Here is a 15,583-nt window from a genome sequence, read left to right on the forward strand (position 1 = left end):
CAGTTGAACCTTGTTAACCATCTTTTTCCTATTGACCTCATGCCGATGCAACTTGGGAGCTTCAATATTGCCTAAGAGTTTACAAAGTTTTGTCTTCTGATGAAGGCTTACGGACCGCAAGAAGACCACCTTACGGTCCATAAGGTGGCGGAGCTGGGCGAAAATTACAAACTTTGCGGACCATAAGCCCTTGGCTTTGCGGTCCGTATCCGCCTTTTAATTATTTTCGCCCAGCTCTGCCACCTTACGGACCGTAAGGTGGTCTTCTTGCGGTCCGTAAGTCTTCATCAGAAGACAAAACTTTGTGAACTCTTAGGCTTTGACCATGCAACTTTTATGTCTTCGAATCTTATGCCTTTTTCCAGCAGTGGGGGCCATGTATTCAGGTCTTGCATGCCCTTGCATGTGATTTTACAAGTGGACATATACGTTGGATGTTCCACCCCGTCAACAGTTCGAATCTCTTTAAAACTTCTCAGACCACGCACAACATTTAATAGCATTCTAAGATAATACTTTTCACCCATCGTAGGACTTACATAATATACAAGTCCAGTAGTTTGAAATGAACCTTTACGGGGCTCCCACACTCTTTCCTTCTCATGCCATGTAAACAAAGTTGGGTATTCGGCATACGTCAATTTCCAGCCAAACTCATACCTTTCATTTGCAGCCATCCATTCAGTAAACTTTGACATTGCAGCTGTTGTTCGTTGTAAAACATCATAAATTTGTTCATGATCCTTAAAATATACTCCGATACTCATACGCCTTGTTTACTTCGTGTAGAAGGACTTGGTGTTCCAACCCCCTAATCAACAAACAACTCACTCGCGGATTCTCAAGTTCAAGACTTGCAAAACCGTGAGTACACTTGACCCATTTACTTTTAAAGACACTTTGGGTTGTAACATGTCATTATACAAAATACACACTCACACACTTAAAACATACTTTATGCTCTCAATCCGTTATACATGCTACTTGTTTACTTAGGTTAATGCTAGATTATACATGCTTTATGTCATTAACTTTGCTAAGCCCTCAACTTAACATATATAGCGCTATAGGAGTAGCACACCACTCGACAGCAGTGCTTAAAACAAGGCAGTAGATTGAGCAGCAGAGCTTTAGTTCTTCATCAGTCTTTGTCTTGATCAGCAGTTGTAGGTCAGCAGTTTGTATGATCAGTAGATAGGAGGTTAGCAGATGTTGATGTATATACAGAACGTAGGCTTGCTTTGAGCACTCTAATTTCTTCAAAGTAACAACGTCGGAGGCACGACCCGCCCAGTTAAGGGTAGGAGCGCATCGCCGACAGAAGGGACGAGTAAACCGGTGCACACCTGATGGCGGACCGGCCGACCCAACCCAAAGTCCAACTACGAGCTTTTTAACTGCAACAACTTAAATATACGCTATTGGAGTTGGAATTACCGCGGCTGCTGGCAGCAGACTTGCCCTCCAATGGATCCTCATTAAGGGATTTAGATTGTACTCATTCCAATTACCAGACTCGTATGAGCCCGGTATTGTTATTTATTATCACTACCTCCCCGTGTCAGGATTGGGTAATTTGCGCGCCTGCTGCCTTCCTTGGATGTGGTAGCCGTTTCTTAGGCTCCCTCTCCGGAATCGAACCCTAATTCTTCGTCACCTGTCACCACCATAGTAGGCCACTATCCTACCATCGAAAGTTGATAGGTCAGAAATTTGAATGATGCATCACCGGCACAAGGGCCGTGTGATCCGTCGAGTTATCATGAATCATCGCAGCAACGGGCAAAGCCCGCATCGACCTTTTATCTAATAAATGCATCCCTTCCAGAAGTCGGGGTTTGTTGCACGTATTAGCTCTAGAATTACTATGGTTATCCGAGTAGCAAGATACCATCAAGCAAACTATAACTGATTTAATGAGCCATTCGCAGTTTTACAGTCTGAATTTGTTCATACTTACACATGCATGGCTTAATCTTTGAGAAAAGCATATGACTACTGGCAGGATGCATTCCTCTTTGACAATGCCCATCCAGAATGGCTTCCCATTCCAGCTGGGCAGTCATTCTAAGAGAAGCGCGAACGCTAAACGAGGGCTGAAAGGAACCCTGAGGACCCATGCCCACATAAGGTTCCGTATCCAAGGTAACAAGCAATGCTCAATGGGCCACAACATCAATGCATGCATTAACGATGCGGTGCAAAGAGACAGCTTTATGGTTCATCTTATGCCATCAAGACGACACAAGATGAAAGCAACTTTGATCGATCGGGACAATTCCATGACGTAGGTAGGCAACACAGGAAACCCACAATCTGCTTAGGCTATACAAGCCTAGGCAAATATCTGAAGAGGTAAGTCAGGTGGCAGTTGTTGCGCAAGCAAAGAGCCAACTACCCGTAACAAACCAAACACAACTCATGCACCTTTACGGTGGATGTTTCCGAAAACCACCCGGCAAGTGGCCCCCACCGTATGCCAAGAGGCATGGCAGGCAACCAAATGCACAAAGCGATTCCCAAAACACACCGGGCGATGCGAAAGCTGACAACTATAAAGGCTACAAATTGTTCACTTACTCCATGACTCCTACTCAGTTTTCGATAGCCATGATAATTGCGATCCAAAAGTCATAATTAGGTTGGCATCGAGGATTGGGGTTCAATGACGTATTATACACACTGACAGTATGGTGGGGAAAACTATGCTTGGACTTAAACCTTATGCTCTTGATAAAGATTGGTGTTCGGTTCGAGGCTTGATCGCAAATCCGGTAAGTACATGTATGTTAATACTTTAGCATGCTAAAGTGTTGTAAACAACACATAGGGCTATCATGTGATGCACGCTACCCCAATTAAAAGGATTGATATGGTTACTGAAAATACGCGCGTTGACGCGTATGATAGAAAAATGGATTGGTTAACCAAACACCACGCTGAGGTGGTTTGTTTCGATAAGATTGTTCGTATTCCTTTGTCTTTTGGCGATGTTTTGGAAGTTCGTGGTGAGAAACCTTCAGGTGGATTGAAGCTTATGTCGTGTATGGAAGCCCAAAGGTATTTACGAAAAGGATATGTTGCTTTTCTGGCACATGTCACCGAGGAGAAAGACAAGAGCAAGAGTATTCAGGATATTCCGATTGTTCGGGATTATCCAAAGGTGTTTCCTGATAAACTGCCTGGTTTGCCTCCAGTTCGTCAAGTCCAGTTTCATATTGACCTTGTACCCAATGCCAACCCAATTGCAAAAGCGCCTTATCGTCTTGCACCATCGGAGATGCAAGAGTTATCGAAGCAGCTTCAAGAGTTATCTGATAAAGGATTCATCCGTCCGAGCTTTTCGCCCTGGGGAGCTCCTGTCCTCTTCGTGAAAAAGAAAGATGGATCTTTTCAAATGTGTATCGATTATCGAGAGCTTAATAAGCTTACCATCAAGAATCGATATCCCCTACCCCGAATTGATGATCTCTTCGACCAGCTGCAAGGTGCTTCATGCTTTTCAAAGAAGATATTCAACTTCGTGTTCTCGAAGAAGATATTCCCAAAACTGCTTTCCGCACAAGATATGGGCATTATGAGTTCACTGTCATGCCTCTTGGTTTGACGAATGCTCCAGCTAGCTTTATGGACTTAATGAATAGGGTCTGTAAACCTTATTTAGACAAGTTCATTATTGTGTTCATCGACAATATTCTTGTCTATTCGAAGTCTCGAGCCGAGCACGAGCAACACCTTCGCTTAACATTGGAACTCCTTAAGAAGGAACAACTTTTTGCTAAATTCTCCAAGTGTGAATTCTGGCTTAAAGAAGTTCAATTCTTGGGTCATATAGTCAATGAGCAGGGCATTCATGTGGATCCATCCAAGATTGTTGCTATTAAAGACTGGAATACACCAAAAACACCTACAGAGATTCGATCTTTTCTTGGTCTTGCTGGTTATTATCATTGATTCATTTCCAATTTCTCAAAGATTGCGCGTTCCACTCACTGCTTTGACTCAGAAGAATAAGCCTTTTGAGTGGGACCCAAGCAAGAAGAAGCGTTTCAAACGCTGAAGCAGAAGCTATGTAATGCTCCTGTTCTATCTCTGCCCGATGGAAACGATGATTTCGTTGTCTACTGCGATGCGTCCAACTTAGGCCTTGGTTGCGTCCTCATGCAACGAGGCAAAGTTATTGCATATGCATCTAGATAGCTGAAAGTTCACGAGAAGAACTACACGACTCATGATCTTGAGTTAGGTGTTGTGGTTTTCGCGCTTAAAATCTGGAGACACTACCTCTATGGAACGAAGTGTGTGGTTTTCACATACCACAAAAGTCTTCAGCATATTCTCAATCAGAAAGAGCTGAACATGAGGCAACGACGTTGGGTTGAACTCTTAAGCGATTACGATTGCGAGATTCGTTACCATCCTGGTAAGGCGAATGTCGTAGCCGATGCGCTCAGTCGAAAAGAGCGAGTCAAGCTTCATTCTGTTCAAACGCTATCCGATCTTTAAACTCGTGTTCTTCAAGCTCAGCAGTTTTGTGTTTCACAAAATTTGATAGGTGAGGAATTGCCACGTCAACTTGAGCTTAAGCTCGAAAGGAAGGACGATGGTTTGCTCTACTTCAAGGATCGTTTGTGGATTCCAAAACAAGAAGATCTTCGCACCTTGGTAATGGACGAATCTCATAAGTCTCGATATTCTATCCATCCTGGTGCTGATAAAATGTACAAGGATCTTTGTACTAAGTTCTGGTGGCCTGGTATGAAGAAGGATGTTGCCTTGTACGTATCAAAATGCCTAACTTGTCTCAAAGTCAAGGCTGAACATCAACGACCTTTTGGCTTGCTTGTACAACCAGAGATACCGGTTTGGAAGTGGGAGAACATTGCGATGGATCTCATCACTAAATTACCGTGTACTTCTAAAGGTCATGATGCTATTTGGGTCGTTATCGATCGATTAACGAAATCAGCTCATTTTATTCCAATTCGCGAGGATCTATCTGCTGATAAACTTGCAAAGATTTATGTTGATGAGATTGTATCACGACATGGTGTGCCCTTGGATATCATTTCTGATCGTGATGCTTGGTTTTCATCTCATTTCTGGAAGACCATGCAATCTGCTTTCGGAACCTAACTGAATCTAAGCACTGCTTATTATCCCCAAACAGATGGTCAATCTGAGTGAACGATTCAAACTTTGGAGGATATGTTTAGAGCATGCGTGATAGACTTTGATGGTAATTAGGATTCTCATCTGCCACTGATCGAGTTTTCTTACAACAATAGCTATCACGCTAGTATCAATATGGCGCCATTCGAAGCTCTCTACGGTCGAAAATGTCGTTCACCTGTCTATTGGAATGAGATCGGGGAAGCTTCGCTTACTGGACCAGAGCTCGTTCTGGAAACAACAGACAAAATCAAGAAAATCCGCGATAATCTTATGACAGCTCGAAGTCGTCAAAAGAGTTATGCGGATATAAGATGCAAGCCCTTAGAATTTCAAGTCGGAGACCGTGTCCTACTCAAGGTTTCACCTTGGAAAGGAGTCATGAGATTTGGAAAGAAAGGAAAACTTGCACCTCGATATGTGGGACCATTTAAGATTGTGGAAAGAATTGGGAAGGTTGCCTATCGACTAGAGCTACCTCCAGAGCTTGGGAATATTCACCCGACTTTTCACGTGTCCAATTTGCGAAAGTGTTTAGCTGATGCTGATCTTCACATTCCTCTCGACGAGATCCAAATCGATGAAACGATGCACTTTGTCGAGAAACCCGTGGAGATCGTGGACCATACTTTCAAACAGTTGAAGAACAAACGGATTAAATTGGTTAAAGTTCGTTGGGAGTCCAAACGCGGCCCAGAGTTTACTTAGGAACGTAAGGACCAGATGACGGAAAAATATCCGCATTTGTTTTCACAATCTTCCTCTAGTTAAAATTTCAGGACGAAATTTTCTGAAGTAGGGGAGACTGTGACAACTGTGTTCTATAGTCATGGTTCAATGTAAAACAATGTTGGTTATTAATAAAACAATGTGATTTGGTGTTATTATATGTGTTTTTTTGTTATTATGTGTGCATTTGTGTTTGGTGATTTTTTCAATTAGATTTAATTCCGATTTCAAGCTTTAAATCGCTTTCTAAAAGGTTATACGCGCACCAATGCGTAAATATATCCAGTTTAACGCAACGAACACTCCAGAATAGTGAAATAGGCTTAACATACCTTAAATAAACTCCACATAACTTAGAAATAAGTTTTCGATGGTTTGGTGTGTTGAAATCAAGTTTGTTCGATCGCAGGGACTATTTATGTCAAACTGCGAAACTACACCGATTTGTATAGTAACGAACATTCCGGAACTTGATCATAAGTTAAACATACCCTAAATAACCTTTACGTAGCTTAGAAATAGGCTTTGAGGGGTTTGGTATGCTAAAATAAACTTTGTTGATCAATAGGGACTAAAAGCGTCAAAAAGTGCACAAGTTTGCATTTTCGCGCATATCTTACGTTCTGAATACATCCGGACATCCAAAAATTTATGTAAGCATTAAAATATTTTATTTTAGTGTTTGGCATAATAAAAATCCATTCGTCGCTTAATTTGGATCGTTTTTGCGTTCGTTACGACTTCCGTCGTAATTAACCGAACAACGCAACCGTATGACCAAACAACCGTACGACAACGCAACTGTACAAAACCGACAAATATTTTATTTATCAAATCCAAAGCATATTTTGATATGTTATTTCTAAAACCCAAAGCATATTTTGATATGTTATTTGTAAAACCAAAACATAGTTTAATATGTTATTTTCATAACCAAAGCATAGTTTAAATATGTTATTTATAAATCCAAAGTATACTTTTGATATACTACTGAAAATTATTTTAACAACTAAAGTATATTTAATATACTATCTGTTTAACAATTGGGTTTTGGTTAGTGTTTAGATAACGGGACGGGTGTAATGTGATGGATACATGGTAGATACGCCGCTGGTACTTCTTATATATAAGTGTTTTCATCACATTACATACCGTGGCGTTATTTAGTACACTTGTGTTAACGATTTTGATCTAAAATATATTTTAATATATTACTATTTCGACTTTCTTAAACCAAAGTATATTTTGTATATGCTACAAACCTTTTATCAAAACTAATGCATTTTTGGAAACAAAACTTTTTACAAGGATCATGACTACTTTCATTAAAACATTTTCCTTAAACTTATAAGTCATGAATCCTAAATCAATAAAACCTATGTATCTCACAGGCATTTTTATGCTGACGTACCTATTTTTACACATGTTTCAGGTCCTGCTTTGTGATGATTGATGATATATGCTACACTTAGGAGGGACTCGTGCCTTAGCGACTTTAAAACTTGAAAGATAATAGTTGTACTTATTTGATTGTTTTCGAACAACGAGTTCATTTATTCAATAAAACAAAATTATTTATTCCATGGTTGTGAAACAATGATTCTGTTACAACACTCCCCGACGTTTCCGCCACGTTTTGTTGTTTTACGTGGTCGGGGTGTGACAGAAAAGTTGGTATCAGAGCCAATGGTTTTAGGGAATTAGGTTATTAGTAATGCTTTGACCTAGACTATAACCTTCCTAGGACCCTAACACAAGTTATCTTGTGTTTAGTTTTAAAACAATACCGTCACTTATCCTTAGGTGAGAAGCACAATAAGAACATAAATCTTGAATCTGCTTTGAAAACTAATAATCTGTTCTAGGATGATTGATTACTAGGTTTTGAACCCTAAGTTTTCAAAATCTCGTCAAAGTTTGGTCTAAATAATATGAACAGGTGCAAACTGGAAGGGTGGATGCCTGTACCCTGGGTCTTCTGTCTAAGGCTAGAGTGTTCGTACAAATCCGCAGTATCGGACCAGTCACTCTTACCTGGAAACTCTTGGGGTGAGTGTCCACTTATAGGCGATCATGTCTTCGCGATACATTATATTGACCCATTTACTTTGATTAGTCACCGTCTCATTTGTTTGCCTGAGGTTACAAACAAATGATCGCAATTTTATGCATTGTTATTCTGTTTTCATTTCCTTTGTTTCCTCCCATGTCTCCCATTTTCTTCATGGTGCCTCTTCATCGCAACAACAATGTCCGAACTAGGTGCTGCATTTGTCCATTAATTAGGCGTCGTACTACCAGAAGGCTGTTGATTTAGCTATCACCATGACTCGTCTCAGGGATGAAGCCATACAAGGGAACCGCTCCTTAGAGCAACCAATGCAACCGTCATCATCCAAATCAGATACTCTATTTCAAATGTACGCACAGTGGGCGATGGGGACATTTGGTTAACATGTACCGCTTTGCAATCCAAAGCAAAGCTGTGACAAATCCTGCTGCTGTTCAAACCTTCAAACTCTGGTTCATATGTCGCTTGGTATATCTAGCACCTCAACCTCATGAACTTTCTACCTTGTGTATCGACTTAAGCACGCCTAGTGCAAGGTGTCGAAACACCTCTCGTTACAAAAAATTCCAAATTCCAAAATAGGATCTTTCTATCCTCATACTTAGATCCTTATGGATGATTATCAATCAAATCAGAGACCTAAATTGAATTATTCATATGCCTTAATACGTATATTACGATTCAATAAGGATAAATCCGAATTCCTATTAAGATCTTTCTATCTCCATAGTTAGATTCTTATGTTTAAACCCATGACCAAAGATAACAAATTAAAGATCAAGTTAACTAATTATGTGAATATGTGCTTATGTGTTTTCTTATATGTTTTGTGTTTTTATGTGATCCATCCAAATCCTCGTAGAATCTTCCATATCTCATATGAGGGATTCATAGTAGGATATCCAAAGGTACTATCTTAAATCCTTAATGGACTTCAACGTTGTAGTAAAGTCCCTTGGGTTTTAAAGTACTATTCTATAATTAGACCCCTCGAGTGGTCTAGTTAAACAGATTGATTTGAAAATCTGGTTAGGAATATCATGTGATGATATAATTGAAAAGATCCCTTAAGTGGTCTATTTAAGGAGATCGTACGACGGTCTAGTTAAGAAGATCATGTGTTGATCTAGTTAAAAAGATCGTTCGTTGATCTAGTTAAAAAGATCCTTTGGTGGTCTAGTCAAGTCGCTTCATGTTTATTCAATTGATTTTTCCCTTACGCATTATGAAATGAACTGTGCGGACTGTGCAAGGAATTACGTAATTATGGAGGCCTACATAATTATGGAATTCAGTGCACAGAAACCACAGGAAGTTTTGTCATGTGTTAAGACCTATAGTGACAAGAGTAATGATACGGGAGAAGTCTTGGACCTTGACCAATGTCATTTTATCTTACACTCCCCAATTCTGAATTCAAGCACACACAAGTTTCCTATGATAAGTCTTCATAAGAAACGTTCCTTTGTCCGTAGTTTGAAACCCCATGTTTTGATACTACAAGGACTTCACTTTGAGGGTTGTCAATTTCGCTAAGAATCCTAACCTGGCCCAGAGTTTTACTTAAGGGTTCAATGGATTTATTTGAAAGCGAAACCGTCACAGCTGTCTTCACAAGTTTACTCTAGAATTAAATTTCGGGACGAAATTTCCTAAAGTAGGGGAGACTGTGACATCTGTGTCACTTCAATCATCAAACAAATACCAAACCAATGAAATATTGTATTTCATACTTGGGAGTTGTATAAATATGTGTATCGTTTGCACATGTCAATTCTTGTTCGATTTCGGGTTTTAAATCGCTTTTTGGAAGGTTATACGCGATCTGACCCGTAAATATAACCAGTTTAATGCAACAAACACTCCGGAATAGTAAAATAGGCTTAACATACCTTAAATAACCTCCACATAACTTAGAAATGAGTTTTGGATGGTTTGGTGTGTTGAAATCAAGTTTGTTCCATCGCAGGGACTAATTGTGTCAAACTGCAAAACTATACGGATTTGTATAGTAATGAACCTTCTGGAACTTGATCATAAGTTAAACATACCCTAAATATCCTCTACATAGCTTAGAAATAGGCTTTGGGGGTTTGGTATGCTAAAATAAACTTTATTGATCAATAGGGACTAGAAGCGTCAAAAAGTGCACAAGTTTGCATTTTCGCGCATATCTTACGTTCTGAATATATCCGGACACCCAAAAATTTATTTAAGCATTAAAATATTTTATTTTAGTGTTTGGCATGATAAAATTCCTTTCGTCGCTTAATTTGGATCGTTTTTGCGTTTGTTACGACTTCCGTCGTAATTAAGCGAATAACGCAACCGTACGACCGAACGAACCGACATCCGAGATATTTTTGAGCATGTTTTGAGTTCCCAATACTTTAAATTTATTTTAGAGCCTTGAAATGAGGTTAACGGGGCTTAAACGTGTCAAAAATGCATCGAAAACCAAGTTTTGGGCATGTAGGGGCTAAAAGTGTAAATCTGTCAAAGTCCCTAGGCCTGCGGCGTAAGCCTAAGCTTAATTCTTACGCGGGGAGCGAGAGCGCATCAGCCAGAAACATTGAATCTGGTCATTTAGCTCGATTTTGATGGTTTTGATCAATGGTTTTTCATGCTATGGGCTGGTTTGTGTGGAGAACAAGTCCCCCAATCATTTTCTAACACTTGAATTGTGAGAACCCTAAAAATTTCAGGTATCCATACGATTAATTTATACTTAATTACTGCTCAATTACTATGCTTGCTTGCAGTTGTAAATAAACTACTACATGATTTCTGAAAAATATATAACTGGCCTCATACTTTATTTGCTGTCACTCTATCATTTACGTACAGAGCTTTAGTGACAACCTTGATGCACAAAAGCACAGTATCACAATGAACGGATAACCCATTTAACATGCTGATATAGCCAGCACCAGGCAGGCACTGCCTCTAAGGCCTGTATGAGCCAGAGATAGTTTACTACACTAGTAGAGAGTGTAGGGCTAAGAGGGTTGTAGAACTGCGTCACTAGGTGATAGTTATAGTGACCGGATGTGCCTAAAACGTACTTTAAAAACAAAATTCAACACTTTAAATAAAAATTCAGCATTAAGCTAACTAATAAAGTGCCAAAACATGAGAAAATATTACTAGACACTTTAAAAAGTGTCGGGCATAAGTTGTGTCACTAAAAATAGCATTTACGACACTTTAAAGCTTTGTTAAGCACTTTAACGGATCACTATCCAACCGAACAACCGGACTATGCCCGGAACATAAAAATATTGTCATTAACATTGTTTTTTCTTTTTCTGAGCCAGTTAGGGTCCCCGAATACCCTAACACCCGTCACAACTCACTACATGCTAGTAACCGGGTTAACCTCCTAATTATCTAACTATATCCTAACTATATAGTTGAAATTGAACTATGAACCCCCCTCCCCCCCTTAACCGAAATTGTCCCCTAGGGGGACACCCCATGTCCTTTATAGATTAAAATAATCTTAATTGTCTAATATCAAGTGGACACTATAACCTTTGGTTAAATTGGAAAGATTTGTCTATAAGTATCAAGCATGGTCTACTAATCACTTCACGACACTTAGAAAATTCACACTCTACTCTCTCCTCTCTTGCTCCATTCGGCCAAACACCAAGCACCACCCATCCATCATTTTCGATTTCGTACAAGACATTCCAAGTATATACAAGGGTTAAGGATTGCATATAAGGAAGCTCGGTGCACTCAGATTGCGAAGGACCTCGCTACATTGCTTTTATCCACCCGATTTCCGACTAGTTTCTTCCCTAGCCTTGAGCTAGTAGTAAGTGACTCTAAACGCCTTCTTGATCTATTCTAAAGTGGTTAAAATGAACTTTGTTGGTTAAAAATCACGAACATACAAGATTACATACTAAAAGTTTACAAAGATGTTAAACATGTTGGATAAAGGCAATAGAGTTGTGTAAAACTTGTAAAACTTGTTTTATTATGATTATTTAGTGTTGATTTATGCTAATAGTAGCTCGGATCGTCATCTAACCCGGCTAAGTCATGTTCATGTAACATGACCTAGAGTATGTTAAAGTGTGAAAGAGGTTAGATGAAGAACACTACTACTATTAAACATGAACTTGTGTAAAAAAATTATTTCTTATGAAATGAAGTTCTAAACTTGTAGATCTAAGGATCTACAAGTGGTATTTTTGAAAAACCAAGTGTCAAGTGAAATCATATTTTCTAAACCGGATCTTTCATAAACAAGGGTGATTTTTGGGAACACACGAGTGTGTAGACACTTGTGAAACAAGAAGTTTTGACAAAAAATTATTTTTGTAAATTTTGACAAGAAGTTGTGGAAATGTACTTTCTTTAAAAACGAGATTCACAAGAAACCGAGTTCATTTATAAAAAGGTCTACTAAAAATATTGGGAAATTACTACATATTTTACGCAAACCACAAGTTTATGTATTTTTGCAATTCATATCTATTTTGACTAGTTTGATGGTTTGAATATTGTTTAGTGTTGATTGAGAAAATTGTTGATTTGAATTTTAAAAGAAAATGATACGCTTGAAAGCGTGGCCACATCCAGTTATAGGGGAAACTCTGGCGAAATTTTTTTCAAAAATCTAACATTTGTAAATATTTTTATCACAAGTGTTATGACTATATTTTTAACTTGTTTTCCCGAATAACTTTCGCCACGATTTCTATTACAAAACTTTTTAAGTGTCGGAGGTGGGATCTTCACAAATAAACTTGCTAAAATATATATATTTAGAATATATATTTTCATAACAACACTTGCGTAAATTTTGTGATTATTTTGCAAACTATCTAAATATTATTTTTAGAGTAAAAATAATATTACCAAATGTTAACAACTCCAAAATAATGCGAACGTCTTCACGATAAATATTAAGTTACAACGGTATTATTAATACCACCCGATCTTTAAACATAACTCACGCATTTTTAGAAAATACTCATAAGTGTGTATTTTGACGAGTGTTATTTTGGGGAAAAATTATATGGAATAAATATAATATTTTTGGGTAAATTATTTATATTTTGGAAGTAGAGTATTTTAGACAAATGAAATAAAATATAATATTTACTGGAAAGATATTTATAATTTGGAGATAGAATATTTTGGACAAAAGAATTAGAGTATATTTATTAAGTGGGACTTAATAAGAAAGTCTTGGAATTGTATAAACGCACATGTATTAAAACCCTCATCCTTGGGAAGGAATATATTTACCAAATAATTCCGAAGTGTAATTACGAAATAGTTGCCTAACTATTTCCCAAAGACATTAACCCTTAAGCTATGGCACAGTCGTCCGTCTAATAGAAGTTAGTACGTGTAGGTCGTCGCACAGCAGGTTGACTGGGAGATACTTTTTAGAGACGCACTTCGGTGAGTTCATGTCCCCCCCCCCTTTTTTTCTCTTTACTGTTTTCAGTTTTCTAAACTGCGGGGGTGAAATACATGTTACTATGATTACAAGTACTTTTTACATGGTATGGATAGCGTAAGGAGGATTATTACCTAGATCATGTGAATGGGTAGGCTATTATCGTAAGACCATTAATCCTTGTATAAGGACCGAGAGGCATGAGTGATAGATCTATCGGGTGTTGCGAGCCCCACACATGAGCCAGCGTGTGGCTACATGTGGTGACTATGTCGTTCCGTCAGAAGGACCGATATGAAATACGCGTTACAGGTTTGAGTGCTTCCTAGGCCATTTCACTTATTAATGTATTAGCTACACATTAATTGATCTCTTTTTCCTTATTGCTACGTACCAGGAATTTTCATACATACAGACATTTTACAAAGGTTTATATCAACTCACATACACATGAACTCGCTCAACAATTTTTGTTGATTTTTCCAACTTACATGTATTTCAGGGAACTAAAGATCTGGCGCGGTATGCTACGTTTTCCCGCTGCATAAGAGTTTCGAGGTCATCCAAGTTTAGGGGATGTGACTTTTACCTGGACGAGTCACAGTCCTTAAACTGCGTTTATTTCATGTTGGTGTTGTGTCTTTCAAACAATGTTTTTATGTTATCAGGTTGTAGTGTCCGTTGCATGAGTCAACGCCTTAAGACAATGTTATGTTACTTTTGTTTTAAAACTTAAATCAATGAATGATCTTGCATGGTTTCATTTTCATATAGCTTTGTTATGATTAAGCTATGGTATTAAGAAGTCACACCAAATTAACCATGCTTCCGCAAAGCCAGGGTGTGACAGCTTGGTATCAGAGCTCTAAGCATAGCGAACTAGGATTCTTTCTCGAGTCTAGACTATGATCACTAGGGCTCTCACGAAAAAATTTTTACATTGCATACCACTTAAGTCCAGATCTAAAACGTTTTTACAAACAAATGTTGAGCACATTTTATTTATTATTTATAGGCTCAGTCTGGGAGGCTGAGGCTCGGTCTGGGAAACCGAGGTAGTTGTCTAGTGGGACTAGGAAGAGCAGTCTGGGAGGCTGGGAGGCTAGTGGGACTAGGAAGAGCAGTCTGGGAGGCTGGGAGGCTAGTGGGACTAGGAAGAGCAGTCTGGGAGGCTAGTGGGACTAGGAAGATCAGTCTGGGAGGCTGGGAGGCTAGTGGGACTAGGAGAACTATTTGATTGCGTATTGGTGACTAATATGTTTATTTGACTATGTGATTGATTATGTGTGCTTATGCGTGTTTGTATAACAGACGACCTGCCTTCATCCGGCCTTGGAGAGTCGGACACCACAGACCCCATGCCCATAGTATCAGACGGCATAGTCTCATCAGAGCACGAGGTGTATACCTCAGATACTACCAGCACGGACAATGATGATTTCCAGCTATTTGCGCTGCCCAATGACGTGGCTGAGCCCGCTGATGGCCCTATCACTAGGCAGTTGCCGCTCGCGGTGACCCCTGCCCCTGTACCCCTTGCCGCTTACCCTATTGTTGATATGCCCTTGACGTAATCGCCGACGACAACGTCGACTTGTTTGATGAGGACCCACTCAAGGATGACTTGGAGGGTGAGGCCCTTATTGCTGCTGGTGATCTCCTACTTCTCGCTGATGCTCCTGCGGAGGAGGCACCCATCCACTCACCGACCCCGACTCCTTTGAGTCTGTGACATCTGCACCTTCACATGCGCAGGGAGTGCAACATCATTTCGCACGGCACGGACCCCGATATGGCATCATCCGCTGCACCTTCCCCTGCCCCTAGCTTTGAGTATGGTCATGACGTTGATGACGATTCGGATCCTGTTTTCCCACCGGGCTTTGATCCCGATCATGACATTGAGTTTATTCACTTAGATCAGCCCATGAGGGACCCTATTGACCCCATGTTTGCTGATCCCGCAGATTTTTGAGATGACGTTTGACGATCCGGAGCCTGCAATGGCCCCGAGCCAGTAGTTGCTCCAGACCCTGTATTCGAGCATGACCCTATTCATGCTGTTGTACCCGCTGTTGATCCTTTGATTGATGATGTATCGACGATAATCCTATTGTTGCTCCACTATTGGAGGATGAGCATGCTGTTGACGCTCATGTTGATGCCCCTCACATTGCTGATATTCC

General features: G+C 39.6%; 1 long non-coding RNA gene across 1 annotated transcript; it reads right to left on the bottom strand.

The window, feature by feature from the left end:
* Positions 1 to 1,220: 1,220 nt before the first annotated feature.
* Positions 1,221 to 14,559, bottom strand: LOC118491086. Its single transcript, XR_004890321.1, has 3 exons — positions 14,549 to 14,559; positions 7,626 to 7,630; positions 1,221 to 1,865 (listed from the first exon to the last, which is right to left on the bottom strand). It is a non-coding gene; the product is annotated as an uncharacterized LOC118491086 (long non-coding RNA).
* Between the last annotated feature and the right edge of the window lie 1,024 nt (positions 14,560 to 15,583).

This window comes from Helianthus annuus, chromosome 4 (genome assembly GCF_002127325.2).
Source record: "Helianthus annuus cultivar XRQ/B chromosome 4, HanXRQr2.0-SUNRISE, whole genome shotgun sequence".
Taxonomy (NCBI): domain Eukaryota; kingdom Viridiplantae; phylum Streptophyta; class Magnoliopsida; order Asterales; family Asteraceae; genus Helianthus; species Helianthus annuus.